Source organism: Ambystoma mexicanum, chromosome 2q (assembly GCF_040938575.1).
Source record: "Ambystoma mexicanum isolate Mex_15411 chromosome 2q, UKY_AmexF1_1, whole genome shotgun sequence".
Taxonomy (NCBI): Eukaryota; Metazoa; Chordata; class Amphibia; order Caudata; family Ambystomatidae; genus Ambystoma; species Ambystoma mexicanum.
The window spans coordinates 125,466,650-125,493,561 of NC_090924.1; the positions used below are offsets into that span (position 1 = coordinate 125,466,650).

Below are 26,912 nucleotides of genomic sequence, written 5' to 3' on the forward strand. Positions count from 1 at the left end.
CTGAGGACAATTCCGTCAAATGCTCAAAGGACCGTGGCTCGTTGGTCTAGGGGTATGATTCTCGCTTTGGGTGCGCGAGGTCCCGGGTTCAAATCACGGACGAGCCCAATCAAGGTGGTTAACTTGAGCTCCTTTTTTTTGTTTTTTCAATGTTATTTTCATTGGACAGACTCTCTGGTTTTCTCGGTAAGCAGTAGTCGATGAACAATTCACTTCCTGAACCTCTTTGCGTGCCATGTCCTTGCGACAAGCACTTTGTGTTCTCTGTTAGCTCTCAGTAACATTCCTTGATTTGCTTGTGAGTTTTGGCCGTCCGATCTCAAAGTGGAAATATGTCCTTCCCTCTGTACGCTGCATAGGCCCTCAGCTGGCATACTTGTATATGTGCGCATGCTTGATAGGACGTATGTTTTAGGCTGGATTGTGTGAGCTTCAGGCGCAAGGCATTTGATTAGTCTTTAAGCAGGTCCACTTGCACTGCCCTTTGCACCTGTTCTCCCAGTCCCTACAAAGGTGAGCAAGCAGCTGTTTCTGTAGTGTAGTGGTTAAGGTCCCGGTTCGAGACCGGGCAGAAACACTCTCTGCTGGCATTTTACACAAAATAGTTTTTTTCCCCTTTTGTCACACACAAATGTAAAGTATGAACTTATTTGCGTTCCCATGGAAATAGCATATGCTCTCAAGAGCTTGAGAAATACACTGGGAAGGCAAGCATCCTCACATGTATTCTGTATATGGGGCCAATAAAAAAATGCACGCGCTTGCATTTTGTGTATGTAATGTTGCAGAGCACAGAGAGGATTTATTTTCCCTACTGCTGGGTATTTGGGTCTCTGGGATCACAGTTGGGTCAGCTCCGTCCTCTGAAATGGTCCATATTAGTTACATAGGTTAGTGTACCAAAGAAATAATACATTTTCATATACAGCTTCTTCATTTCTGTGTTCTGAGGGATTACCAGTTGTAAGAAATGCACTTGCCGGTACAGTGATTCCCTGGCTTTCTCTGGCCCGAGAAAGCTTTTCCTCTGAAGTGGGAACAGAAGTTGGACTGCTTCTGCTGAACTTCCTGAAAGCAGAGCTGGCGGGAGGAGGGACTTTTTGAGTGCTGGGAAAATTTGAGCTGGAAATTTGCATCGGCTGGACAGAGATTGCTTGGAGCAGCCAAAATATAATAACGGCCATGGCGCTCAAGTAAAGCAGAAAGCTTTTAGTATACACCTTTTGCACTCTTGTCAACGAAGCTGGGCTCTGTGAATGCTCACCCTACGCAAGAAAAGAGAACAGACTTTGCTGGTGACCTAAATATATCTCGCCTGATCGAGCACGATCGAGCTCTGAGTGAGCAGCTGTGCAATGGTCATCTTTACCAAAGGGGAGATGCTGCTTTTTCCAGTGTCACGCCCATGCTCTCAGGGCTGGAGGGAGGAGGGCTGCTTTTTGTTTTTACAGGCAAAAGGAAAGGCCCAGCCCTCAGAGCTTCTGCCAATGCAGATCCCAGCAGGTGCAAAATAAAGGCTCTCCCCCACCTTGCCAGCTGCAGATTGATCAGAAGACTGCTAGTCTAGTGTGTTGGGCCACTTTCTCTCTTCTGTGTATCGTCCCCTCTTATTACATAAACAGCATAAGAGGAATAAAGGAAGGAAGGAAGGAAGGAAGGAACAGTGTATCGCAAGCACCTTCCACCCTGATGTCAATGGGCCACCAACCTTCGGGATGAGGAGGAGACCTGTGAAGACAGTCAGAGCGTGCCGACTGGGGCATTCATTTGGCTCATACACCGACAAGGCTTTCAGCGGCAGGAACAAACTTCAGGAATAGGCATTCTTGGCCTCGAATCCTAAGGGGGGTGCAAACGCTGAGGACAATTCCGTCAAATGCTCAAAGGACCGTGGCTCGTTGGTCTAGTGGTATGATTCTCGCTTTGGGTGCGAGAGGTCCCGGGTTCAAATCCCGGACGAGCCCAATCAAGGTGGTTAACTTGAGCTCCTTTTTTTTGTTTTTTCAATGTTATTTTCATTGGACAGACTCTCTGGTTTTCTCGGTAAGCAGTAGTCGATGAACAATTCACTTCCTGAACCTCTTTGCGTGCCATGTCCTTGCGACAAGCACTTTGTGTTCTCTGTTAGCTCTCAGTAACATTCCTTGATTTGCTTGTGAGTTTTGGCCGTCCGATCTCAAAGTGGAAATATGTCCTTCCCTCTGTACGCTGCATAGGCCCTCAGCTGGCATACTTGTATATGTGCGCATGCTTGATAGGACGTATGTTTTAGGCTGGATTGTGTGAGCTTCAGGCGCAAGGCATTTGATTAGTCTTTAAGCAGGTCCACTTGCACTGCCCTTTGCACCTGTTCTCCCAGTCCCTACAAAGGTGAGCAAGCAGCTGTTTCTGTAGTGTAGTGGTTATCACGTTCGCCTCACACGCGAAAGGTCCCGGTTCGAGACCGGGCAGAAACACTCTCTGCTGGCATTTTACACAAAATAGTTTTTTTCCCCTTTTGTCACACACAAATGTAAAGTATGAACTTATTTGCGTTCCCATGGAAATAGCATATGCTCTCAAGAGCTTGAGAAATACACTGGGAAGGCAAGCATCCTCACATGTATTCTGTATATGGGGCCAATAAAAAAATGCACGCGCTTGCATTTTGTGTATGTAATGTTGCAGAGCACAGAGAGGATTTATTTTCCCTACTGCTGGGTATTTGGGTCTCTGGGATCACAGTTGGGTCAGCTCCGTCCTCTGAAATGGTCCATATTAGTTACATAGGTTAGTGTACCAAAGAAATAATACATTTTCATATACAGCTTCTTCATTTCTGTGTTCTGAGGGATTACCAGTTGTAAGAAATGCACTTGCCGGTACAGTGATTCCCTGGCTTTCTCTGGCCCGAGAAAGCTTTTCCTCTGAAGTGGGAACAGAAGTTGGACTGCTTCTGCTGAACTTCCTGAAAGCAGAGCTGGCGGGAGGAGGGACTTTTTGAGTGCTGGGAAAATTTGAGCTGGAAATTTGCATCGGCTGGACAGAGATTGCTTGGAGCAGCCAAAATATAATAACGGCCATGGCGCTCAAGTAAAGCAGAAAGCTTTTAGTATACACCTTTTGCACTCTTGTCAACCAAGCTGGGCTCTGTGAATGCTCACTCTACGCAAGAAAAGAGAACAGACTTTGCTGGTGACCTAAATATATCTCGCCTGATCGAGCACGATCGAGCTCTGAGTGAGCAGCTGTGCAATGGTCATCTTTACCAAAGGGGAGATGCTGCTTTTTCCAGTGTCACGCCCATGCTCTCAGGGCTGGAGGGAGGAGGGCTGCTTTTTGTTTTTACAGGCAAAAGGAAAGGCCCAGCCCTCAGAGCTTCTGCCAATGCAGATCCCAGCAGGTGCAAAATAAAGGCTCTCCCCCACCTTGCCAGCTGCAGATTGATCAGAAGACTGCTAGTCTAGTGTGTTGGGCCACTTTCTCTCTTCTGTGTATCGTCCCCTCTTATTACATAAACAGCATAAGAGGAATAAAGGAAGGAAGGAAGGAAGGAAGGAAGGAACAGTGTATCGCAAGCACCTTCCACCCTGATGTCAATGGGCCACCAACCTTCGGGATGAGGAGGAGACCTGTGAAGACAGTCAGAGCGTGCCGACTGGGGCATTCATTTGGCTCATACACCGACAAGGCTTTCAGCGGCAGGAACAAACTTCAGGAATAGGCATTCTTGGCCTCGAATCCTAAGGGGGGTGCAAACGCTGAGGACAATTCCGTCAAATGCTCAAAGGACCGTGGCTCGTTGGTCTAGGGGTATGATTCTCGCTTTGGGTGCGAGAGATCCCGGGTTCAAATCCCGGACGAGCCCAATCAAGGTGGTTAACTTGAGCTCCTTTTTTTTGTTTTTTCAATGTTATTTTCATTGGACAGACGATCTGGTTTTCTCGGTAAGCAGTAGTCGATGAACAATTCACTTCCTGAACCTCTTTGCGTGCCATATCCTTGCGACAAGCCCTTTGTGTTCTCTGTTAGCTCTCAGTAACATTCCTTGATTTGCTTGTGAGTTTTGGCCGTCCGATCTCAAAGTGGAAATATGTCCTTCCCTCTGTACGCTGCATAGGCCCTCAGCTGGCATACTTGTATATGTGCGCATGCTTGATAGGACGTATGTTTTAGGCTGGATTGTGTGAGCTTCAGGCGCAAGGCATTTGATTAGTCTTTAAGCAGGTCCACTTGCACTGCCCTTTGCACCTGTTCTCCCAGTCCCTACAAAGGTGAGCAAGCAGCTGTTTCTGTAGTGTAGTGGTTAAGGTCCCGGTTCGAGACCGGGCAGAAACACTCTCTGCTGGCATTTTACACAAAATCGTTTTTTTCCCCTTTTGTCACACACAAATGTAAAGTATGAACTTATTTGCGTTCCCATGGAAATAGCATATGCTCTCAAGAGCTTGAGAAATACACTGGGAAGGCAAGCATCCTCACATGTATTCTGTATATGGGGCCAATAAAAAAATGCACGCGCTTGCATTTTGTGTATGTAATGTTGCAGAGCACAGAGAGGATTTATTTTCCCTACTGCTGGGTATTTGGGTCTCTGGGATCACAGTTGGGTCAGCTCCGTCCTCTGAAATGGTCCATATTAGTTACATAGGTTAGTGTACCAAAGAAATAATACATTTTCATATACAGCTTCTTCATTTCTGTGTTCTGAGGGATTACCAGTTGTAAGAAATGCACTTGCCGGTACAGTGATTCCCTGGCTTTCTCTGGCCCGAGAAAGCTTTTCCTCTGAAGTGGGAACAGAAGTTGGACTGCTTCTGCTGAACTTCCTGAAAGCAGAGCTGGCGGGAGGAGGGACTTTTTGAGTGCTGGGAAAATTTGAGCTGGAAATTTGCATCGGCTGGACAGAGATTGCTTGGAGCAGCCAAAATATAATAACGGCCATGGCGCTCAAGTAAAGCAGAAAGCTTTTAGTATACACCTTTTGCACTCTTGTCAACGAAGCTGGGCTCTGTGAATGCTCACCCTACGCAAGAAAAGAGAACAGACTTTGCTGGTGACCTAAATATATCTCGCCTGATCGAGCACGATCGAGCTCTGAGTGAGCAGCTGTGCAATGGTCATCTTTACCAAAGGGGAGATGCTGCTTTTTCCAGTGTCACGCCCATGCTCTCAGGGCTGGAGGGAGGAGGGCTGCTTTTTGTTTTTACAGGCAAAAGGAAAGGCCCAGCCCTCAGAGCTTCTGCCAATGCAGATCCCAGCAGGTGCAAAATAAAGGCTCTCCCCCACCTTGCCAGCTGCAGATTGATCAGAAGACTGCTAGTCTAGTGTGTTGGGCCACTTTCTCTCTTCTGTGTATCGTCCCCTCTTATTACATAAACAGCATAAGAGGAATAAAGGAAGGAAGGAAGGAAGGAACAGTGTATCGCAAGCACCTTCCACCCTGATGTCAATGGGCCACCAACCTTCGGGATGAGGAGGAGACCTGTGAAGACAGTCAGAGCGTGCCGACTGGGGCATTCATTTGGCTCATACACCGACAAGGCTTTCAGCGGCAGGAACAAACTTCAGGAATAGGCATTCTTGGCCTCGAATCCTAAGGGGGGTGCAAACGCTGAGGACAATTCCGTCAAATGCTCAAAGGACCGTGGCTCGTTGGTCTAGGGGTATGATTCTCGCTTTGGGTGCGCGAGGTCCCGGGTTCAAATCACGGACGAGCCCAATCAAGGTGGTTAACTTGAGCTCCTTTTTTTTGTTTTTTCAATGTTATTTTCATTGGACAGACTCTCTGGTTTTCTCGGTAAGCAGTAGTCGATGAACAATTCACTTCCTGAACCTCTTTGCGTGCCATGTCCTTGCGACAAGCACTTTGTGTTCTCTGTTAGCTCTCAGTAACATTCCTTGATTTGCTTGTGAGTTTTGGCCGTCCGATCTCAAAGTGGAAATATGTCCTTCCCTCTGTACGCTGCATAGGCCCTCAGCTGGCATACTTGTATATGTGCGCATGCTTGATAGGACGTATGTTTTAGGCTGGATTGTGTGAGCTTCAGGCGCAAGGCATTTGATTAGTCTTTAAGCAGGTCCACTTGCACTGCCCTTTGCACCTGTTCTCCCAGTCCCTACAAAGGTGAGCAAGCAGCTGTTTCTGTAGTGTAGTGGTTATCACGTTCGCCTCACACGCGAAAGGTCCCGGTTCGAGACCGGGCAGAAACACTCTCTGCTGGCATTTTACACAAAATAGTTTTTTTCCCCTTTTGTCACACACAAATGTAAAGTATGAACTTATTTGCGTTCCCATGGAAATAGCATATGCTCTCAAGAGCTTGAGAAATACACTGGGAAGGCAAGCATCCTCACATGTATTCTGTATATGGGGCCAATAAAAAAATGCACGCGCTTGCATTTTGTGTATGTAATGTTGCAGAGCACAGAGAGGATTTATTTTCCCTACTGCTGGGTATTTGGGTCTCTGGGATCACAGTTGGGTCAGCTCCGTCCTCTGAAATGGTCCATATTAGTTACATAGGTTAGTGTACCAAAGAAATAATACATTTTCATATACAGCTTCTTCATTTCTGTGTTCTGAGGGATTACCAGTTGTAAGAAATGCACTTGCCGGTACAGTGATTCCCTGGCTTTCTCTGGCCCGAGAAAGCTTTTCCTCTGAAGTGGGAACAGAAGTTGGACTGCTTCTGCTGAACTTCCTGAAAGCAGAGCTGGCGGGAGGAGGGACTTTTTGAGTGCTGGGAAAATTTGAGCTGGAAATTTGCATCGGCTGGACAGAGATTGCTTGGAGCAGCCAAAATATAATAACGGCCATGGCGCTCAAGTAAAGCAGAAAGCTTTTAGTATACACCTTTTGCACTCTTGTCAACGAAGCTGGGCTCTGTGAATGCTCACCCTACGCAAGAAAAGAGAACAGACTTTGCTGGTGACCTAAATATATCTCGCCTGATCGAGCACGATCGAGCTCTGAGTGAGCAGCTGTGCAATGGTCATCTTTACCAAAGGGGAGATGCTGCTTTTTCCAGTGTCACGCCCATGCTCTCAGGGCTGGAGGGAGGAGGGCTGCTTTTTGTTTTTACAGGCAAAAGGAAAGGCCCAGCCCTCAGAGCTTCTGCCAATGCAGATCCCAGCAGGTGCAAAATAAAGGCTCTCCCCCACCTTGCCAGCTGCAGATTGATCAGAAGACTGCTAGTCTAGTGTGTTGGGCCACTTTCTCTCTTCTGTGTATCGTCCCCTCTTATTACATAAACAGCATAAGAGGAATAAAGGAAGGAAGGAAGGAAGGAACAGTGTATCGCAAGCACCTTCCACCCTGATGTCAATGGGCCACCAACCTTCGGGATGAGGAGGAGACCTGTGAAGACAGTCAGAGCGTGCCGACTGGGGCATTCATTTGGCTCATACACCGACAAGGCTTTCAGCGGCAGGAACAAACTTCAGGAATAGGCATTCTTGGCCTCGAATCCTAAGGGGGGTGCAAACGCTGAGGACAATTCCGTCAAATGCTCAAAGGACCGTGGCTCGTTGGTCTAGGGGTATGATTCTCGCTTTGGGTGCGAGAGAGCCCAATCAAGGTGGTTAACTTGAGCTCCTTTTTTTTGTTTTTTCAATGTTATTTTCATTGGACAGACTCTCTGGTTTTCTCGGTAAGCAGTAGTCGATGAACAATTCACTTCCTGAACCTCTTTGCGTGCCATGTCCTTGCGACAAGCCCTTTGTGTTCTCTGTTAGCTCTCAGTAACATTCCTTGATTTGCTTGTGAGTTTTGGCCGTCCGATCTCAAAGTGGAAATATGTCCTTCCCTCTGTACGCTGCATAGGCCCTCAGCTGGCATACTTGTATATGTGCGCATGCTTGATAGGACGTATGTTTTAGGCTGGATTGTGTGAGCTTCAGGCGCAAGGCATTTGATTAGTCTTTAAGCAGGTCCACTTGCACTGCCCTTTGCACCTGTTCTCCCAGTCCCTACAAAGGTGAGCAAGCAGCTGTTTCTGTAGTGTAGTGGTTAAGGTCCCGGTTCGAGACCGGGCAGAAACACTCTCTGCTGGCATTTTACACAAAATAGTTTTTTTCCCCTTTTGTCACACACAAATGTAAAGTATGAACTTATTTGCGTTCCCATGGAAATAGCATATGCTCTCAAGAGCTTGAGAAATACACTGGGAAGGCAAGCATCCTCACATGTATTCTGTATATGGGGCCAATAAAAAAATGCACGCGCTTGCATTTTGTGTATGTAATGTTGCAGAGCACAGAGAGGATTTATTTTCCCTACTGCTGGGTATTTGGGTCTCTGGGATCACAGTTGGGTCAGCTCCGTCCTCTGAAATGGTCCATATTAGTTACATAGGTTAGTGTACCAAAGAAATAATACATTTTCATATACAGCTTCTTCATTTCTGTGTTCTGAGGGATTACCAGTTGTAAGAAATGCACTTGCCGGTACAGTGATTCCCTGGCTTTCTCTGGCCCGAGAAAGCTTTTCCTCTGAAGTGGGAACAGAAGTTGGACTGCTTCTGCTGAACTTCCTGAAAGCAGAGCTGGCGGGAGGAGGGACTTTTTGAGTGCTGGGAAAATTTGAGCTGGAAATTTGCATCGGCTGGACAGAGATTGCTTGGAGCAGCCAAAATATAATAACGGCCATGGCGCTCAAGTAAAGCAGAAAGCTTTTAGTATACACCTTTTGCACTCTTGTCAACGAAGCTGGGCTCTGTGAATGCTCACCCTACGCAAGAAAAGAGAACAGACTTTGCTGGTGACCTAAATATATCTCGCCTGATCGAGCACGATCGAGCTCTGAGTGAGCAGCTGTGCAATGGTCATCTTAACCAAAGGGGAGATGCTGCTTTTTCCAGTGTCACGCCCATGCTCTCAGGGCTGGAGGGAGGAGGGCTGCTTTTTGTTTTTACAGGCAAAAGGAAAGGCCCAGCCCTCAGAGCTTCTGCCAATGCAGATCCCAGCAGGTGCAAAATAAAGGCTCTCCCCCACCTTGCCAGCTGCAGATTGATCAGAAGACTGCTAGTCTAGTGTGTTGGGCCACTTTCTCTCTTCTGTGTATCGTCCCCTCTTATTACATAAACAGCATAAGAGGAATAAAGGAAGGAAGGAAGGAAGGAACAGTGTATCGCAAGCACCTTCCACCCTGATGTCAATGGGCCACCAACCTTCGGGATGAGGAGGAGACCTGTGAAGACAGTCAGAGCGTGCCGACTGGGGCATTCATTTGGCTCATACACCGACAAGGCTTTCAGCGGCAGGAACAAACTTCAGGAATAGGCATTCTTGGCCTCGAATCCTAAGGGGGGTGCAAACGCTGAGGACAATTCCGTCAAATGCTCAAAGGACCGTGGCTCGTTGGTCTAGGGGTATGATTCTCGCTTTGGGTGCGCGAGGTCCCGGGTTCAAATCACGGACGAGCCCAATCAAGGTGGTTAACTTGAGCTCCTTTTTTTTGTTTTTTCAATGTTATTTTCATTGGACAGACTCTCTGGTTTTCTCGGTAAGCAGTAGTCGATGAACAATTCACTTCCTGAACCTCTTTGCGTGCCATGTCCTTGCGACAAGCACTTTGTGTTCTCTGTTAGCTCTCAGTAACATTCCTTGATTTGCTTGTGAGTTTTGGCCGTCCGATCTCAAAGTGGAAATATGTCCTTCCCTCTGTACGCTGCATAGGCCCTCAGCTGGCATACTTGTATATGTGCGCATGCTTGATAGGACGTATGTTTTAGGCTGGATTGTGTGAGCTTCAGGCGCAAGGCATTTGATTAGTCTTTAAGCAGGTCCACTTGCACTGCCCTTTGCACCTGTTCTCCCAGTCCCTACAAAGGTGAGCAAGCAGCTGTTTCTGTAGTGTAGTGGTTATCACGTTCGCCTCACACGCGAAAGGTCCCGTTTCGAGACCGGGCAGAAACACTCTCTGCTGGCATTTTACACAAAATAGTTTTTTTCCCCTTTTGTCACACACAAATGTAAAGTATGAACTTATTTGCGTTCCCATGGAAATAGCATATGCTCTCAAGAGCTTGAGAAATACACTGGGAAGGCAAGCATCCTCACATGTATTCTGTATATGGGGCCAATAAAAAAATGCACGCGCTTGCATTTTGTGTATGTAATGTTGCAGAGCACAGAGAGGATTTATTTTCCCTACTGCTGGGTATTTGGGTCTCTGGGATCACAGTTGGGTCAGCTCCGTCCTCTGAAATGGTCCATATTAGTTACATAGGTTAGTGTACCAAAGAAATAATACATTTTCATATACAGCTTCTTCATTTCTGTGTTCTGAGGGATTACCAGTTGTAAGAAATGCACTTGCCGGTACAGTGATTCCCTGGCTTTCTCTGGCCCGAGAAAGCTTTTCCTCTGAAGTGGGAACAGAAGTTGGACTGCTTCTGCTGAACTTCCTGAAAGCAGAGCTGGCGGGAGGAGGGACTTTTTGAGTGCTGGGAAAATTTGAGCTGGAAATTTGCATCGGCTGGACAGAGATTGCTTGGAGCAGCCAAAATATAATAACGGCCATGGCGCTCAAGTAAAGCAGAAAGCTTTTAGTATACACCTTTTGCACTCTTGTCAACGAAGCTGGGCTCTGTGAATGCTCACCCTACGCAAGAAAAGAGAACAGACTTTGCTGGTGACCTAAATATATCTCGCCTGATCGAGCACGATCGAGCTCTGAGTGAGCAGCTGTGCAATGGTCATCTTTACCAAAGGGGAGATGCTGCTTTTTCCAGTGTCACGCCCATGCTCTCAGGGCTGGAGGGAGGAGGGCTGCTTTTTGTTTTTACAGGCAAAAGGAAAGGCCCAGCCCTCAGAGCTTCTGCCAATGCAGATCCCAGCAGGTGCAAAATAAAGGCTCTCCCCCACCTTGCCAGCTGCAGACTGATCAGAAGACTGCTAGTCTAGTGTGTTGGGCCACTTTCTCTCTTCTGTGTATCGTCCCCTCTTATTACATAAACAGCATAAGAGGAATAAAGGAAGGAAGGAAGGAAGGAACAGTGTATCGCAAGCACCTTCCACCCTGATGTCAATGGGCCACCAACCTTCGGGATGAGGAGGAGACCTGTGAAGACAGTCAGAGCGTGCCGACTGGGGCATTCATTTGGCTCATACACCGACAAGGCTTTCAGCGGCAGGAACAAACTTCAGGAATAGGCATTCTTGGCCTCGAATCCTAAGGGGGGTGCAAACGCTGAGGACAATTCCGTCAAATGCTCAAAGGACCGTGGCTCGTTGGTCTAGTGGTATGATTCTCGCTTTGGGTGCGAGAGGTCCCGGGTTCAAATCCCGGACGAGCCCAATCAAGGTGGTTAACTTGAGCTCCTTTTTTTTGTTTTTTCAATGTTATTTTCATTGGACAGACTCTCTGGTTTTCTCGGTAAGCAGTAGTCGATGAACAATTCACTTCCTGAACCTCTTTGCGTGCCATGTCCTTGCGACAAGCACTTTGTGTTCTCTGTTAGCTCTCAGTAACATTCCTTGATTTGCTTGTGAGTTTTGGCCGTCCGATCTCAAAGTGGAAATATGTCCTTCCCTCTGTACGCTGCATAGGCCCTCAGCTGGCATACTTGTATATGTGCGCATGCTTGATAGGACGTATGTTTTAGGCTGGATTGTGTGAGCTTCAGGCGCAAGGCATTTGATTAGTCTTTAAGCAGGTCCACTTGCACTGCCCTTTGCACCTGTTCTCCCAGTCCCTACAAAGGTGAGCAAGCAGCTGTTTCTGTAGTGTAGTGGTTATCACGTTCGCCTCACACGCGAAAGGTCCCGGTTCGAGACCGGGCAGAAACACTCTCTGCTGGCATTTTACACAAAATAGTTTTTTTCCCCTTTTGTCACACACAAATGTAAAGTATGAACTTATTTGCGTTCCCATGGAAATAGCATATGCTCTCAAGAGCTTGAGAAATACACTGGGAAGGCAAGCATCCTCACATGTATTCTGTATATGGGGCCAATAAAAAAATGCACGCGCTTGCATTTTGTGTATGTAATGTTGCAGAGCACAGAGAGGATTTATTTTCCCTACTGCTGGGTATTTGGGTCTCTGGGATCACAGTTGGGTCAGCTCCGTCCTCTGAAATGGTCCATATTAGTTACATAGGTTAGTGTACCAAAGAAATAATACATTTTCATATACAGCTTCTTCATTTCTGTGTTCTGAGGGATTACCAGTTGTAAGAAATGCACTTGCCGGTACAGTGATTCCCTGGCTTTCTCTGGCCCGAGAAAGCTTTTCCTCTGAAGTGGGAACAGAAGTTGGACTGCTTCTGCTGAACTTCCTGAAAGCAGAGCTGGCGGGAGGAGGGACTTTTTGAGTGCTGGGAAAATTTGAGCTGGAAATTTGCATCGGCTGGACAGAGATTGCTTGGAGCAGCCAAAATATAATAACGGCCATGGCGCTCAAGTAAAGCAGAAAGCTTTTAGTATACACCTTTTGCACTCTTGTCAACGAAGCTGGGCTCTGTGAATGCTCACCCTACGCAAGAAAAGAGAACAGACTTTGCTGGTGACCTAAATATATCTCGCCTGATCGAGCACGATCGAGCTCTGAGTGAGCAGCTGTGCAATGGTCATCTTTACCAAAGGGGAGATGCTGCTTTTTCCAGTGTCACGCCCATGCTCTCAGGGCTGGAGGGAGGAGGGCTGCTTTTTGTTTTTACAGGCAAAAGGAAAGGCCCAGCCCTCAGAGCTTCTGCCAATGCAGATCCCAGCAGGTGCAAAATAAAGGCTCTCCCCCACCTTGCCAGCTGCAGATTGATCAGAAGACTGCTAGTCTAGTGTGTTGGGCCACTTTCTCTCTTCTGTGTATCGTCCCCTCTTATTACATAAACAGCATAAGAGGAATAAAGGAAGGAAGGAAGGAAGGAACAGTGTATCGCAAGCACCTTCCACCCTGATGTCAATGGGCCACCAACCTTCGGGATGAGGAGGAGACCTGTGAAGACAGTCAGAGCGTGCCGACTGGGGCATTCATTTGGCTCATACACCGACAAGGCTTTCAGCGGCAGGAACAAACTTCAGGAATAGGCATTCTTGGCCTCGAATCCTAAGGGGGGTGCAAACGCTGAGGACAATTCCGTCAAATGCTCAAAGGACCGTGGCTCGTTGGTCTAGGGGTATGATTCTCGCTTTGGGTGCGCGAGGTCCCGGGTTCAAATCACGGACGAGCCCAATCAAGGTGGTTAACTTGAGCTCCTTTTTTTTGTTTTTTCAATGTTATTTTCATTGGACAGACTCTCTGGTTTTCTCGGTAAGCAGTAGTCGATGAACAATTCACTTCCTGAACCTCTTTGCGTGCCATGTCCTTGCGACAAGCACTTTGTGTTCTCTGTTAGCTCTCAGTAACATTCCTTGATTTGCTTGTGAGTTTTGGCCGTCCGATCTCAAAGTGGAAATATGTCCTTCCCTCTGTACGCTGCATAGGCCCTCAGCTGGCATACTTGTATATGTGCGCATGCTTGATAGGACGTATGTTTTAGGCTGGATTGTGTGAGCTTCAGGCGCAAGGCATTTGATTAGTCTTTAAGCAGGTCCACTTGCACTGCCCTTTGCACCTGTTCTCCCAGTCCCTACAAAGGTGAGCAAGCAGCTGTTTCTGTAGTGTAGTGGTTATCACGTTCGCCTCACACGCGAAAGGTCCCGGTTCGAGACCGGGCAGAAACACTCTCTGCTGGCATTTTACACAAAATAGTTTTTTTCCCCTTTTGTCACACACAAATGTAAAGTATGAACTTATTTGCGTTCCCATGGAAATAGCATATGCTCTCAAGAGCTTGAGAAATACACTGGGAAGGCAAGCATCCTCACATGTATTCTGTATATGGGGCCAATAAAAAAATGCACGCGCTTGCATTTTGTGTATGTAATGTTGCAGAGCACAGAGAGGATTTATTTTCCCTACTGCTGGGTATTTGGGTCTCTGGGATCACAGTTGGGTCAGCTCCGTCCTCTGAAATGGTCCATATTAGTTACATAGGTTAGTGTACCAAAGAAATAATACATTTTCATATACAGCTTCTTCATTTCTGTGTTCTGAGGGATTACCAGTTGTAAGAAATGCACTTGCCGGTACAGTGATTCCCTGGCTTTCTCTGGCCCGAGAAAGCTTTTCCTCTGAAGTGGGAACAGAAGTTGGACTGCTTCTGCTGAACTTCCTGAAAGCAGAGCTGGCGGGAGGAGGGACTTTTTGAGTGCTGGGAAAATTTGAGCTGGAAATTTGCATCGGCTGGACAGAGATTGCTTGGAGCAGCCAAAATATAATAACGGCCATGGCGCTCAAGTAAAGCAGAAAGCTTTTAGTATACACCTTTTGCACTCTTGTCAACGAAGCTGGGCTCTGTGAATGCTCACCCTACGCAAGAAAAGAGAACAGACTTTGCTGGTGACCTAAATATATCTCGCCTGATCGAGCACGATCGAGCTCTGAGTGAGCAGCTGTGCAATGGTCATCTTTACCAAAGGGGAGATGCTGCTTTTTCCAGTGTCACGCCCATGCTCTCAGGGCTGGAGGGAGGAGGGCTGCTTTTTGTTTTTACAGGCAAAAGGAAAGGCCCAGCCCTCAGAGCTTCTGCCAATGCAGATCCCAGCAGGTGCAAAATAAAGGCTCTCCCCCACCTTGCCAGCTGCAGATTGATCAGAAGACTGCTAGTCTAGTGTGTTGGGCCACTTTCTCTCTTCTGTGTATCGTCCCCTCTTATTACATAAACAGCATAAGAGGAATAAAGGAAGGAAGGAAGGAAGGAACAGTGTATCGCAAGCACCTTCCACCCTGATGTCAATGGGCCACCAACCTTCGGGATGAGGAGGAGACCTGTGAAGACAGTCAGAGCGTGCCGACTGGGGCATTCATTTGGCTCATACACCGACAAGGCTTTCAGCGGCAGGAACAAACTTCAGGAATAGGCATTCTTGGCCTCGAATCCTAAGGGGGGTGCAAACGCTGAGGACAATTCCGTCAAATGCTCAAAGGACCGTGGCTCGTTGGTCTAGGGGTATGATTCTCGCTTTGGGTGCGAGAGAGCCCAATCAAGGTGGTTAACTTGAGCTCCTTTTTTTTGTTTTTTCAATGTTATTTTCATTGGACAGACTCTCTGGTTTTCTCGGTAAGCAGTAGTCGATGAACAATTCACTTCCTGAACCTCTTTGCATGCCATGTCCTTGCGACAAGCCCTTTGTGTTCTCTGTTAGCTCTCAGTAACATTCCTTGATTTGCTTGTGAGTTTTGGCCGTCCGATCTCAAAGTGGAAATATGTCCTTCCCTCTGTACGCTGCATAGGCCCTCAGCTGGCATACTTGTATATGTGCGCATGCTTGATAGGACGTATGTTTTAGGCTGGATTGTGTGAGCTTCAGGCGCAAGGCATTTGATTAGTCTTTAAGCAGGTCCACTTGCACTGCCCTTTGCACCTGTTCTCCCAGTCCCTACAAAGGTGAGCAAGCAGCTGTTTCTGTAGTGTAGTGGTTAAGGTCCCGGTTCGAGACCGGGCAGAAACACTCTCTGCTGGCATTTTACACAAAATAGTTTTTTTCCCCTTTTGTCACACACAAATGTAAAGTATGAACTTATTTGCGTTCCCATGGAAATAGCATATGCTCTCAAGAGCTTGAGAAATACACTGGGAAGGCAAGCATCCTCACATGTATTCTGTATATGGGGCCAATAAAAAAATGCACGCGCTTGCATTTTGTGTATGTAATGTTGCAGAGCACAGAGAGGATTTATTTTCCCTACTGCTGGGTATTTGGGTCTCTGGGATCACAGTTGGGTCAGCTCCGTCCTCTGAAATGGTCCATATTAGTTACATAGGTTAGTGTACCAAAGAAATAATACATTTTCATATACAGCTTCTTCATTTCTGTGTTCTGAGGGATTACCAGTTGTAAGAAATGCACTTGCCGGTACAGTGATTCCCTGGCTTTCTCTGGCCCGAGAAAGCTTTTCCTCTGAAGTGGGAACAGAAGTTGGACTGCTTCTGCTGAACTTCCTGAAAGCAGAGCTGGCGGGAGGAGGGACTTTTTGAGTGCTGGGAAAATTTGAGCTGGAAATTTGCATCGGCTGGACAGAGATTGCTTGGAGCAGCCAAAATATAATAACGGCCATGGCGCTCAAGTAAAGCAGAAAGCTTTTAGTATACACCTTTTGCACTCTTGTCAACGAAGCTGGGCTCTGTGAATGCTCACCCTACGCAAGAAAAGAGAACAGACTTTGCTGGTGACCTAAATATATCTCGCCTGATCGAGCACGATCGAGCTCTGAGTGAGCAGCTGTGCAATGGTCATCTTTACCAAAGGGGAGATGCTGCTTTTTCCAGTGTCACGCCCATGCTCTCAGGGCTGGAGGGAGGAGGGCTGCTTTTTGTTTTTACAGGCAAAAGGAAAGGCCCAGCCCTCAGAGCTTCTGCCAATGCAGATCCCAGCAGGTGCAAAATAAAGGCTCTCCCCCACCTTGCCAGCTGCAGATTGATCAGAAGACTGCTAGTCTAGTGTGTTGGGCCACTTTCTCTCTTCTGTGTATCATCCCCTCTTATTACATAAACAGCATAAGAGGAATAAAGGAAGGAAGGAAGGAAGGAACAGTGTATCGCAAGCACCTTCCACCCTGATGTCAATGGGCCACCAACCTTCGGGATGAGGAGGAGACCTGTGAAGACAGTCAGAGCGTGCCGACTGGGGCATTCATTTGGCTCATACACCGACAAGGCTTTCAGCGGCAGGAACAAACTTCAGGAATAGGCATTCTTGGCCTCGAATCCTAAGGGGGGTGCAAACGCTGAGGACAATTCCGTCAAATGCTCAAAGGACCGTGGCTCGTTGGTCTAGGGGTATGATTCTCGCTTTGGGTGCGCGAGGTCCCGGGTTCAAATCACGGACGAGCCCAATCAAGGTGGTTAACTTGAGCTCCTTTTTTTTGTTTTTTCAATGTTATTTTCATTGGACAGACTCTCTGGTTTTCTCGGTAAGCAGTAGTCGATGAACAATTCACTTCCTGAACCTCTTTGCGTGCCATGTCCTTGCGACAAGCACTTTGTGTTCTCTGTTAGCTCTCAGTAACATTCCTTGATTTGCTTGTGAGTTTTGGCCGTCCGATCTCAAAGTGGAAATATGTCCTTCCCTCTGTACGCTGCATAGGCCCTCAGCTGGCATACTTGTATATGTGCGCATGCTTGATAGGACGTATGTTTTAGGCTGGATTGTGTGAGCTTCAGGCGCAAGGCATTTGATTAGTCTTTAAGCAGGTCCACTTGCACTGCCCTTTGCACCTGTTCTCCCAGTCCCTACAAAGGTGAGCAAGCAGCTGTTTCTGTAGTGTAGTGGTTATCACGTTCGCCTCACACGCGAAAGGTCCCGGTTCGAGACCGGGCAGAAACACTCTCTGCTGGCATTTTACACAAAATAGTTTTTTTCCCCTTTTGTCACACACAAATGTAAAGTATGAACTTATTTGCGTTCCCATGGAAATAGCATATGCTCTCAAGAGCTTGAGAAATACACTGGGAAGGCAAGCATCCTCACATGTATTCCTTATATGGGGCCAATAAAAAAATGCACGCGCTTGCATTTTGTGTATGTAATGTTGCAGAGCACAGAGAGGATTTATTTTCCCTACTGCTGGGTATTTGGGTCTCTGGGATCACAGTTGGGTCAGCTCCGTCCTCTGAAATGGTCCATATTAGTTACATAGGTTAGTGTACCAAAGAAATAATACATTTTCATATACAGCTTCTTCATTTCTGTGTTCTGAGGGATTACCAGTTGTAAGAAATGCACTTGCCGGTACAGTGATTCCCTGGCTTTCTCTGGCCCGAGAAAGCTTTTCCTCTGAAGTGGGAACAGAAGTTGGACTGCTTCTGCTGAACTTCCTGAAAGCAGAGCTGGCGGGAGGAGGGACTTTTTGAGTGCTGGGAAAATTTGAGCTGGAAATTTGCATCGGCTGGACAGAGATTGCTTGGAGCAGCCAAAATATAATAACGGCCATGGCGCTCAAGTAAAGCAGAAAGCTTTTAGTATACACCTTTTGCACTCTTGTCAACGAAGCTGGGCTCTGTGAATGCTCACCCTACGCAAGAAAAGAGAACAGACTTTGCTGGTGACCTAAATATATCTCGCCTGATCGAGCACGATCGAGCTCTGAGTGAGCAGCTGTGCAATGGTCATCTTTACCAAAGGGGAGATGCTGCTTTTTCCAGTGTCACGCCCATGCTCTCAGGGCTGGAGGGAGGAGGGCTGCTTTTTGTTTTTACAGGCAAAAGGAAAGGCCCAGCCCTCAGAGCTTCTGCCAATGCAGATCCCAGCAGGTGCAAAATAAAGGCTCTCCCCCACCTTGCCAGCTGCAGATTGATCAGAAGACTGCTAGTCTAGTGTGTTGGGCCACTTTCTCTCTTCTGTGTATCGTCCCCTCTTATTACATAAACAGCATAAGAGGAATAAAGGAAGGAAGGAAGGAAGGAACAGTGTATCGCAAGCACCTTCCACCCTGATGTCAATGGGCCACCAACCTTCGGGATGAGGAGGAGACCTGTGAAGACAGTCAGAGCGTGCCGACTGGGGCATTCATTTGGCTCATACACCGACAAGGCTTTCAGCGGCAGGAACAAACTTCAGGAATAGGCATTCTTGGCCTCGAATCCTAAGGGGGGTGCAAACGCTGAGGACAATTCCGTCAAATGCTCAAAGGACCGTGGCTCGTTGGTCTAGTGGTATGATTCTCGCTTTGGGTGCGAGAGGTCCCGGGTTCAAATCCCGGACGAGCCCAATCAAGGTGGTTAACTTGAGCTCCTTTTTTTTGTTTTTTCAATGTTATTTTCATTGGACAGACTCTCTGGTTTTCTCGGTAAGCAGTAGTCGATGAACAATTCACTTCCTGAACCTCTTTGCGTGCCATGTCCTTGCGACAAGCACTTTGTGTTCTCTGTTAGCTCTCAGTAACATTCCTTGATTTGCTTGTGAGTTTTGGCCGTCCGATCTCAAAGTGGAAATATGTCCTTCCCTCTGTACGCTGCATAGGCCCTCAGCTGGCATACTTGTATATGTGCGCATGCTTGATAGGACGTATGTTTTAGGCTGGATTGTGTGAGCTTCAGGCGCAAGGCATTTGATTAGTCTTTAAGCAGGTCCACTTGCACTGCCCTTTGCACCTGTTCTCCCAGTCCCTACAAAGGTGAGCAAGCAGCTGTTTCTGTAGTGTAGTGGTTATCACGTTCGCCTCACACGCGAAAGGTCCCGGTTCGAGACCGGGCAGAAACACTCTCTGCTGGCATTTTACACAAAATAGTTTTTTTCCCCTTTTGTCACACACAAATGTAAAGTATGAACTTATTTGCGTTCCCATGGAAATAGCATATGCTCTCAAGAGCTTGAGAAATACACTGGGAAGGCAAGCATCCTCACATGTATTCTGTATATGGGGCCAATAAAAAAATGCACGCGCTTGCATTTTGTGTATGTAATGTTGCAGAGCACAGAGAGGATTTATTTTCCCTACTGCTGGGTATTTGGGTCTCTGGGATCACAGTTGGGTCAGCTCCGTCCTCTGAAATGGTCCATATTAGTTACATAGGTTAGTGTACCAAAGAAATAATACATTTTCATATACAGCTTCTTCATTTCTGTGTTCTGAGGGATTACCAGTTGTAAGAAATGCACTTGCCGGTACAGTGATTCCCTGGCTTTCTCTGGCCCGAGAAAGCTTTTCCTCTGAAGTGGGAACAGAAGTTGGACTGCTTCTGCTGAACTTCCTGAAAGCAGAGCTGGCGGGAGGAGGGACTTTTTGAGTGCTGGGAAAATTTGAGCTGGAAATTTGCATCGGCTGGACAGAGATTGCTTGGAGCAGCCAAAATATAATAACGGCCATGGCGCTCAAGTAAAGCAGAAAGCTTTTAGTATACACCTTTTGCACTCTTGTCAACGAAGCTGGGCTCTGTGAATGCTCACCCTACGCAAGAAAAGAGAACAGACTTTGCTGGTGACCTAAATATATCTCGCCTGATCGAGCACGATCGAGCTCTGAGTGAGCAGCTGTGCAATGGTCATCTTTACCAAAGGGGAGATGCTGCTTTTTCCAGTGTCACGCCCATGCTCTCAGGGCTGGAGGGAGGAGGGCTGCTTTTTGTTTTTACAGGCAAAAGGAAAGGCCCAGCCCTCAGAGCTTCTGCCAATGCAGATCCCAGCAGGTGCAAAATAAAGGCTCTCCCCCACCTTGCCAGCTGCAGATTGATCAGAAGACTGCTAGTCTAGTGTGTTGGGCCACTTTCTCTCTTCTGTGTATCGTCCCCTCTTATTACATAAACAGCATAAGAGGAATAAAGGAAGGAAGGAAGGAAGGAACAGTGTATCGCAAGCACCTTCCACCCTGATGTCAATGGGCCACCAACCTTCGGGATGAGGAGGAGACCTGTGAAGACAGTCAGAGCGTGCCGACTGGGTCATTCATTTGGCTCATACACCGACAAGGCTTTCAGCGGCAGGAACAAACTTCAGGAATAGGCATTCTTGGCCTCGAATCCTAAGGGGGGTGCAAACGCTGAGGACAATTCCGTCAAATGCTCAAAGGACCGTGGCTCGTTGGTCTAGGGGTATGATTCTCGCTTTGGGTGCGAGAGGTCCCGGGTTCAAATCCCGGACGAGCCCAATCAAGGTGGTTAACTTGAGCTCCTTTTTTTTGTTTTTTCAATGTTATTTTCATTGGACAGACTCTCTGGTTTTCTCGGTAAGCAGTAGTCGATGAACAATTCACTTCCTGAACCTCTTTGCGTGCCATGTCCTTGCGACAAGCACTTTGTGTTCTCTGTTAGCTCTCAGTAACATTCCTTGATTTGCTTGTGAGTTTTGGCCGTCCGATCTCAAAGTGGAAATATGTCCTTCCCTCTGTACGCTGCATAGGCCCTCAGCTGGCATACTTGTATATGTGCGCATGCTTGATAGGACGTATGTTTTAGGCTGGATTGTGTGAGCTTCAGGCGCAAGGCATTTGATTAGTCTTTAAGCAGGTCCACTTGCACTGCCCTTTGCACCTGTTCTCCCAGTCCCTACAAAGGTGAGCAAGCAGCTGTTTCTGTAGTGTAGTGGTTATCACGTTCGCCTCACACGCGAAAGGTCCCGGTTCGAGACCGGGCAGAAACACTCTCTGCTGGCATTTTACACAAAATAGTTTTTTTCCCCTTTTGTCACACACAAATGTAAAGTATGAACTTATTTGCGTTCCCATGGAAATAGCATATGCTCTCAAGAGCTTGAGAAATACACTGGGAAGGCAAGCATCCTCACATGTATTCTGTATATGGGGCCAATAAAAAAATGCACGCGCTTGCATTTTGTGTATGTAATGTTGCAGAGCACAGAGAGGATTTATTTTCCCTACTGCTGGGTATTTGGGTCTCTGGGATCACAGTGGGGTCAGCTCCGTCCTCTGAAATGGTCCATATTAGTTACATAGGTTAGTGTACCAAAGAAATAATACATTTTCATATACAGCTTCTTCATTTCTGTGTTCTGAGGGATTACCAGTTGTAAGAAATGCACTTGCCGGTACAGTGATTCCCTGGCTTTCTCTGGCCCGAGAAAGCTTTTCCTCTGAAGTGGGAACAGAAGTTGGACTGCTTCTGCTGAACTTCCTGAAAGCAGAGCTGGCGGGAGGAGGGACTTTTTGAGTGCTGGGAAAATTTGAGCTGGAAATTTGCATCGGCTGGACAGAGATTGCTTGGAGCAGCCAAAATATAATAACGGCCATGGCGCTCAAGTAAAGCAGAAAGCTTTTAGTATACACCTTTTGCACTCTTGTCAACGAAGCTGGGCTCTGTGAATGCTCACCCTACGCAAGAAAAGAGAACAGACTTTGCTGGTGACCTAAATATATCTCGCCTGATCGAGCACGATCGAGCTCTGAGTGAGCAGCTGTGCAATGGTCATCTTTACCAAAGGGGAGATGCTGCTTTTTCCAGTGTCACGCCCATGCTCTCAGGGCTGGAGGGAGGAGGGCTGCTTTTTGTTTTTACAGGCAAAAGGAAAGGCCCAGCCCTCAGAGCTTCTGCCAATGCAGATCCCAGCAGGTGCAAAATAAAGGCTCTCCCCCACCTTGCCAGCTGCAGATTGATCAGAAGACTGCTAGTCTAGTGTGTTGGGCCACTTTCTCTCTTCTGTGTATCGTCCCCTCTTATTACATAAACAGCATAAGAGGAATAAAGGAAGGAAGGAAGGAAGGAACAGTGTATCGCAAGCACCTTCCACCCTGATGTCAATGGGCCACCAACCTTCGGGATGAGGAGGAGACCTGTGAAGACAGTCAGAGCGTGCCGACTGGGGCATTCATTTGGCTCATACACCGACAAGGCTTTCAGCGGCAGGAACAAACTTCAGGAATAGGCATTCTTGGCCTCGAATCCTAAGGGGGGTGCAAACGCTGAGGACAATTCCGTCAAATGCTCAAAGGACCGTGGCTCGTTGGTCTAGGGGTATGATTCTCGCTTTGGGTGCGAGAGGTCCCGGGTTCAAATCACGGACGAGCCCAATCAAGGTGGTTAACTTGAGCTCCTTTTTTTTGTTTTTTCAATGTTATTTTCATTGGACAGACTCTCTGGTTTTCTCGGTAAGCAGTAGTCGATGAACAATTCACTTCCTGAACCTCTTTGCGTGCCATGTCCTTGCGACAAGCACTTTGTGTTCTCTGTTAGCTCTCAGTAACATTGCTTGATTTGCTTGTGAGTTTTGGCCGTCCGATCTCAAAGTGGAAATATGTCCTTCCCTCTGTAAGCTGCATAGGCCCTCAGCTGGCATACTTGTATATGTGCGCATGCTTGATAGGACGTATGTTTTAGGCTGGATTGTGTGAGCTTCAGGCGCAAGGCATTTGATTAGTCTTTAAGCAGGTCCACTTGCACTGCCCTTTGCACCTGTTCTCCCAGTCCCTACAAAGGTGAGCAAGCAGCTGTTTCTGTAGTGTAGTGGTTATCACGTTCGCCTCACACGCGAAAGGTCCCGGTTCGAGACCGGGCAGAAACACTCTCTGCTGGCATTTTACACAAAATAGTTTTTTTCCCCTTTTGTCACACACAAATGTAAAGTATGAACTTATTTGCGTTCCCATGGAAATAGCATATGCTCTCAAGAGCTTGAGAAATACACTGGGAAGGCAAGCATCCTCACATGTATTCTGTATATGGGGCCAATAAAAAAATGCACGCGCTTGCATTTTGTGTATGTAATGTTGCAGAGCACAGAGAGGATTTATTTTCCCTACTGCTGGGTATTTGGGTCTCTGGGATCACAGTTGGGTCAGCTCCGTCCTCTGAAATGGTCCATATTAGTTACATAGGTTAGTGTACCAAAGAAATAATACATTTTCATATACAGCTTCTTCATTTCTGTGTTCTGAGGGATTACCAGTTGTAAGAAATGCACTTGCCGGTACAGTGATTCCCTGGCTTTCTCTGGCCCGAGAAAGCTTTTCCTCTGAAGTGGGAACAGAAGTTGGACTGCTTCTGCTGAACTTCCTGAAAGCAGAGCTGGCGGGAGGAGGGACTTTTTGAGTGCTGGGAAAATTTGAGCTGGAAATTTGCATCGGCTGGACAGAGATTGCTTGGAGCAGCCAAAATATAATAACGGCCATGGCGCTCAAGTAAAGCAGAAAGCTTTTAGTATACACCTTTTGCACTCTTGTCAACGAAGCTGGGCTCTGTGAATGCTCACCCTACGCAAGAAAAGAGAACAGACTTTGCTGGTGACCTAAATATATCTCGCCTGATCGAGCACGATCGAGCTCTGAGTGAGCAGCTGTGCAATGGTCATCTTTACCAAAGGGGAGATGCTGCTTTTTCCAGTGTCACGCCCATGCTCTCAGGGCTGGAGGGAGGAGGGCTGCTTTTTGTTTTTACAGGCAAAAGGAAAGGCCCAGCCCTCAGAGCTTCTGCCAATGCAGATCCCAGCAGGTGCAAAATAAAGGCTCTCCCCCACCTTGCCAGCTGCAGATTGATCAGAAGACTGCTAGTCTAGTGTGTTGGGCCACTTTCTCTCTTCTGTGTATCGTCCCCTCTTATTACATAAACAGCATAAGAGGAATAAAGGAAGGAAGGAAGGAAGGAACAGTGTATCGCAAGCACCTTCCACCCTGATGTCAATGGGCCACCAACCTTCGGGATGAGGAGGAGACCTGTGAAGACAGTCAGAGCGTGCCGACTGGGTCATTCATTTGGCTCATACACCGACAAGGCTTTCAGCGGCAGGAACAAACTTCAGGAATAGGCATTCTTGGCCTCGAATCCTAAGGGGGGTGCAAACGCTGAGGACAATTCCGTCAAATGCTCAAAGGACCGTGGCTCGTTGGTCTAGGGGTATGATTCTCGCTTTGGGTGCGAGAGGTCCCGGGTTCAAATCCCGGACGAGCCCAATCAAGGTGGTTAACTTGAGCTCCTTTTTTTTGTTTTTTCAATGTTATTTTCATTGGACAGACTCTCTGGTTTTCTCGGTAAGCAGTAGTCGATGAACAATTCACTTCCTGAACCTCTTTGCGTGACATGTCCTTGCGACAAGCACTTTGTGTTCTCTGTTAGCTCTCAGTAACATTCCTTGATTTGCTTGTGAGTTTTGGCCGTCCGATCTCAAAGTGGAAATATGTCCTTCCCTCTGTACGCTGCATAGGCCCTCAGCTGGCATACTTGTATATGTGCGCATGCTTGATAGGACGTATGTTTTAGGCTGGATTGTGTGAGCTTCAGGCGCAAGGCATTTGATTAGTCTTTAAGCAGGTCCACTTGCACTGCCCTTTGCACCTGTTCTCCCAGTCCCTACAAAGGTGAGCAAGCAGCTGTTTCTGTAGTGTAGTGGTTATCACGTTCGCCTCACACGCGAAAGGTCCCGGTTCGAGACCGGGCAGAAACACTCTCTGCTGGCATTTTACACAAAATAGTTTTTTTCCCCTTTTGTCACACACAAATGTAAAGTATGAACTTATTTGCGTTCCCATGGAAATAGCATATGCTCTCAAGAGCTTGAGAAATACACTGGGAAGGCAAGCATCCTCACATGTATTCTGTATATGGGGCCAATAAAAAAATGCACGCGCTTGCATTTTGTGTATGTAATGTTGCAGAGCACAGAGAGGATTTATTTTCCCTACTGCTGGGTATTTGGGTCTCTGGGATCACAGTTGGGTCCGCTCCGTCCTCTGAAATGGTCCATATTAGTTACATAGGTTAGTGTACCAAAGAAATAATACATTTTCATATACAGCTTCTTCATTTCTGTGTTCTGAGGGATTACCAGTTGTAAGAAATGCACTTGCCGGTACAGTGATTACCTGGTTTTCTCTGGCCCGAGAAAGCTTTTCCTCTGAAGTGGGAACAGAAGTTGGACTGCTTCTGCTGAACTTCCTGAAAGCAGAGCTGGCGGGAGGAGGGACTTTTTGAGTGCTGGGAAAATTTGAGCTGGAAATTTGCATCGGCTGGACAGAGATTGCTTGGAGCAGCCAAAATATAATAACGGCCATGGCGCTCAAGTAAAGCAGAAAGCTTTTAGTATACACCTTTTGCACTCTTGTCAACGAAGCTGGGCTCTGTGAATGCTCACCCTACGCAAGAAAAGAGAACAGACTTTGCTGGTGACCTAAATATATCTCGCCTGATCGAGCACGATCGAGCTCTGAGTGAGCAGCTGTGCAATGGTCATCTTTACCAAAGGGGAGATGCTGCTTTTTCCAGTGTCACGCCCATGCTCTCAGGGCTGGAGGGAGGAGGGCTGCTTTTTGTTTTTACAGGCAAAAGGAAAGGCCCAGCCCTCAGAGCTTCTGCCAATGCAGATCCCAGCAGGTGCAAAATAAAGGCTCTCCCCCACCTTGCCAACTGCAGATTGATCAGAAGACTGCTAGTCTAGTGTGTTGGGCCACTTTCTCTCTTCTGTGTATCGTCCCCTCTTATTACATAAACAGCATAAGAGGAATAAAGGAAGGAAGGAAGGAAGGAACAGTGTATCGCAAGCACCTTCCACCCTGATGTCAATGGGCCACCAACCTTCGGGATGAGGAGGAGACCTGTGAAGACAGTCAGAGCGTGCCGACTGGGGCATTCATTTGGCTCATACACCGACAAGGCTTTCAGCGGCAGGAACAAACTTCAGGAATAGGCATTCTTGGCCTCGAATCCTAAGGGGGGTGCAAACGCTGAGGACAATTCCGTCAAATGCTCAAAGGACCGTGGCTCGTTGGTCTAGGGGTATGATTCTCGCTTTGGGTGCGAGAGGTCCCGGGTTCAAATCCCGGATGAGCCCAATCAAGGTGGTTAACTTGAGCTCCTTTTTTTTGTTTTTTCAATGTTATTTTCATTGGACAGACTCTCTGGTTTTCTCGGTAAGCAGTAGTCGATGAACAATTCACTTCCTGAACCTCTTTGCGTGCCATGTCCTTGCGACAAGCCCTTTGTGTTCTCTGTTAGCTCTCAGTAACATTCCTTGATTTGCTTGTGAGTTTTGGCCGTCCGATCTCAAAGTGGAAATATGTCCTTCCCTCTGTACGCTGCATAGGCCCTCAGCTGGCATACTTGTATATGTGCGCATGCTTGATAGGACGTATGTTTTAGGCTGGATTGTGTGAGCTTCAGGCGCAAGGCATTTGATTAGTCTTTAAGCAGGTCCACTTGCACTGCCCTTTGCACCTGTTCTCCCAGTCCCTACAAAGGTGAGCAAGCAGCTGTTTCTGTAGTGTAGTGGTTAAGGTCCCGGTTCGAGACCGGGCAGAAACACTCTCTGCTGGCATTTTACACAAAATAGTTTTTTTCCCCTTTTGTCACACACAAATGTAAAGTATGAACTTATTTGCGTTCCCATGGAAATAGCATATGCTCTCAAGAGCTTGAGAAATACACTGGGAAGGCAAGCATCCTCACATGTATTCTGTATATGGGGCCAATAAAAAAATGCACGCGCTTGCATTTTGTGTATGTAATGTT

At 47.3% G+C, this 26,912-nt stretch overlaps 17 non-coding genes across 17 annotated transcripts; all 17 read left to right on the forward strand.

Annotated features, from left to right (window-relative positions):
- The first annotated feature begins 1,892 nt into the window (after nt 1–1,892).
- TRNAP-UGG (transfer RNA proline (anticodon UGG)) lies at nt 1,893–1,964 on the forward strand. The gene has a single exon. It is a non-coding gene; the product is annotated as a tRNA-Pro (tRNA).
- A 420-nt stretch (nt 1,965–2,384) lies between these two features.
- TRNAV-CAC (transfer RNA valine (anticodon CAC)) lies at nt 2,385–2,456 on the forward strand. Its single transcript has one exon. It is a non-coding gene; the product is annotated as a tRNA-Val (tRNA).
- Nucleotides 2,457–3,775: 1,319 nt separating this feature from the next.
- TRNAP-UGG (transfer RNA proline (anticodon UGG)) lies at nt 3,776–3,847 on the forward strand. Its single transcript has one exon. It is a non-coding gene; the product is annotated as a tRNA-Pro (tRNA).
- A 2,273-nt stretch (nt 3,848–6,120) lies between these two features.
- TRNAV-CAC (transfer RNA valine (anticodon CAC)) lies at nt 6,121–6,192 on the forward strand. The gene has a single exon. It is a non-coding gene; the product is annotated as a tRNA-Val (tRNA).
- Nucleotides 6,193–11,208: 5,016 nt separating this feature from the next.
- Nucleotides 11,209–11,280, forward strand: TRNAP-UGG (transfer RNA proline (anticodon UGG)). The gene has a single exon. It is a non-coding gene; the product is annotated as a tRNA-Pro (tRNA).
- A 420-nt stretch (nt 11,281–11,700) lies between these two features.
- Nucleotides 11,701–11,772, forward strand: TRNAV-CAC (transfer RNA valine (anticodon CAC)). Its single transcript has one exon. It is a non-coding gene; the product is annotated as a tRNA-Val (tRNA).
- Nucleotides 11,773–13,575: 1,803 nt separating this feature from the next.
- TRNAV-CAC (transfer RNA valine (anticodon CAC)) lies at nt 13,576–13,647 on the forward strand. The gene has a single exon. It is a non-coding gene; the product is annotated as a tRNA-Val (tRNA).
- A 3,633-nt stretch (nt 13,648–17,280) lies between these two features.
- On the forward strand, nt 17,281–17,352 carry TRNAV-CAC (transfer RNA valine (anticodon CAC)). Its single transcript has one exon. It is a non-coding gene; the product is annotated as a tRNA-Val (tRNA).
- A 1,311-nt stretch (nt 17,353–18,663) lies between these two features.
- TRNAP-UGG (transfer RNA proline (anticodon UGG)) lies at nt 18,664–18,735 on the forward strand. Its single transcript has one exon. It is a non-coding gene; the product is annotated as a tRNA-Pro (tRNA).
- Nucleotides 18,736–19,155: 420 nt separating this feature from the next.
- Nucleotides 19,156–19,227, forward strand: TRNAV-CAC (transfer RNA valine (anticodon CAC)). The gene has a single exon. It is a non-coding gene; the product is annotated as a tRNA-Val (tRNA).
- A 1,311-nt stretch (nt 19,228–20,538) lies between these two features.
- Nucleotides 20,539–20,610, forward strand: TRNAP-UGG (transfer RNA proline (anticodon UGG)). Its single transcript has one exon. It is a non-coding gene; the product is annotated as a tRNA-Pro (tRNA).
- Nucleotides 20,611–21,030: 420 nt separating this feature from the next.
- Nucleotides 21,031–21,102, forward strand: TRNAV-CAC (transfer RNA valine (anticodon CAC)). Its single transcript has one exon. It is a non-coding gene; the product is annotated as a tRNA-Val (tRNA).
- Nucleotides 21,103–22,413: 1,311 nt separating this feature from the next.
- TRNAP-UGG (transfer RNA proline (anticodon UGG)) lies at nt 22,414–22,485 on the forward strand. Its single transcript has one exon. It is a non-coding gene; the product is annotated as a tRNA-Pro (tRNA).
- Nucleotides 22,486–22,905: 420 nt separating this feature from the next.
- TRNAV-CAC (transfer RNA valine (anticodon CAC)) lies at nt 22,906–22,977 on the forward strand. The gene has a single exon. It is a non-coding gene; the product is annotated as a tRNA-Val (tRNA).
- A 1,311-nt stretch (nt 22,978–24,288) lies between these two features.
- Nucleotides 24,289–24,360, forward strand: TRNAP-UGG (transfer RNA proline (anticodon UGG)). The gene has a single exon. It is a non-coding gene; the product is annotated as a tRNA-Pro (tRNA).
- A 420-nt stretch (nt 24,361–24,780) lies between these two features.
- TRNAV-CAC (transfer RNA valine (anticodon CAC)) lies at nt 24,781–24,852 on the forward strand. The gene has a single exon. It is a non-coding gene; the product is annotated as a tRNA-Val (tRNA).
- A 1,311-nt stretch (nt 24,853–26,163) lies between these two features.
- On the forward strand, nt 26,164–26,235 carry TRNAP-UGG (transfer RNA proline (anticodon UGG)). The gene has a single exon. It is a non-coding gene; the product is annotated as a tRNA-Pro (tRNA).
- Nucleotides 26,236–26,912: the final 677 nt, after the last annotated feature.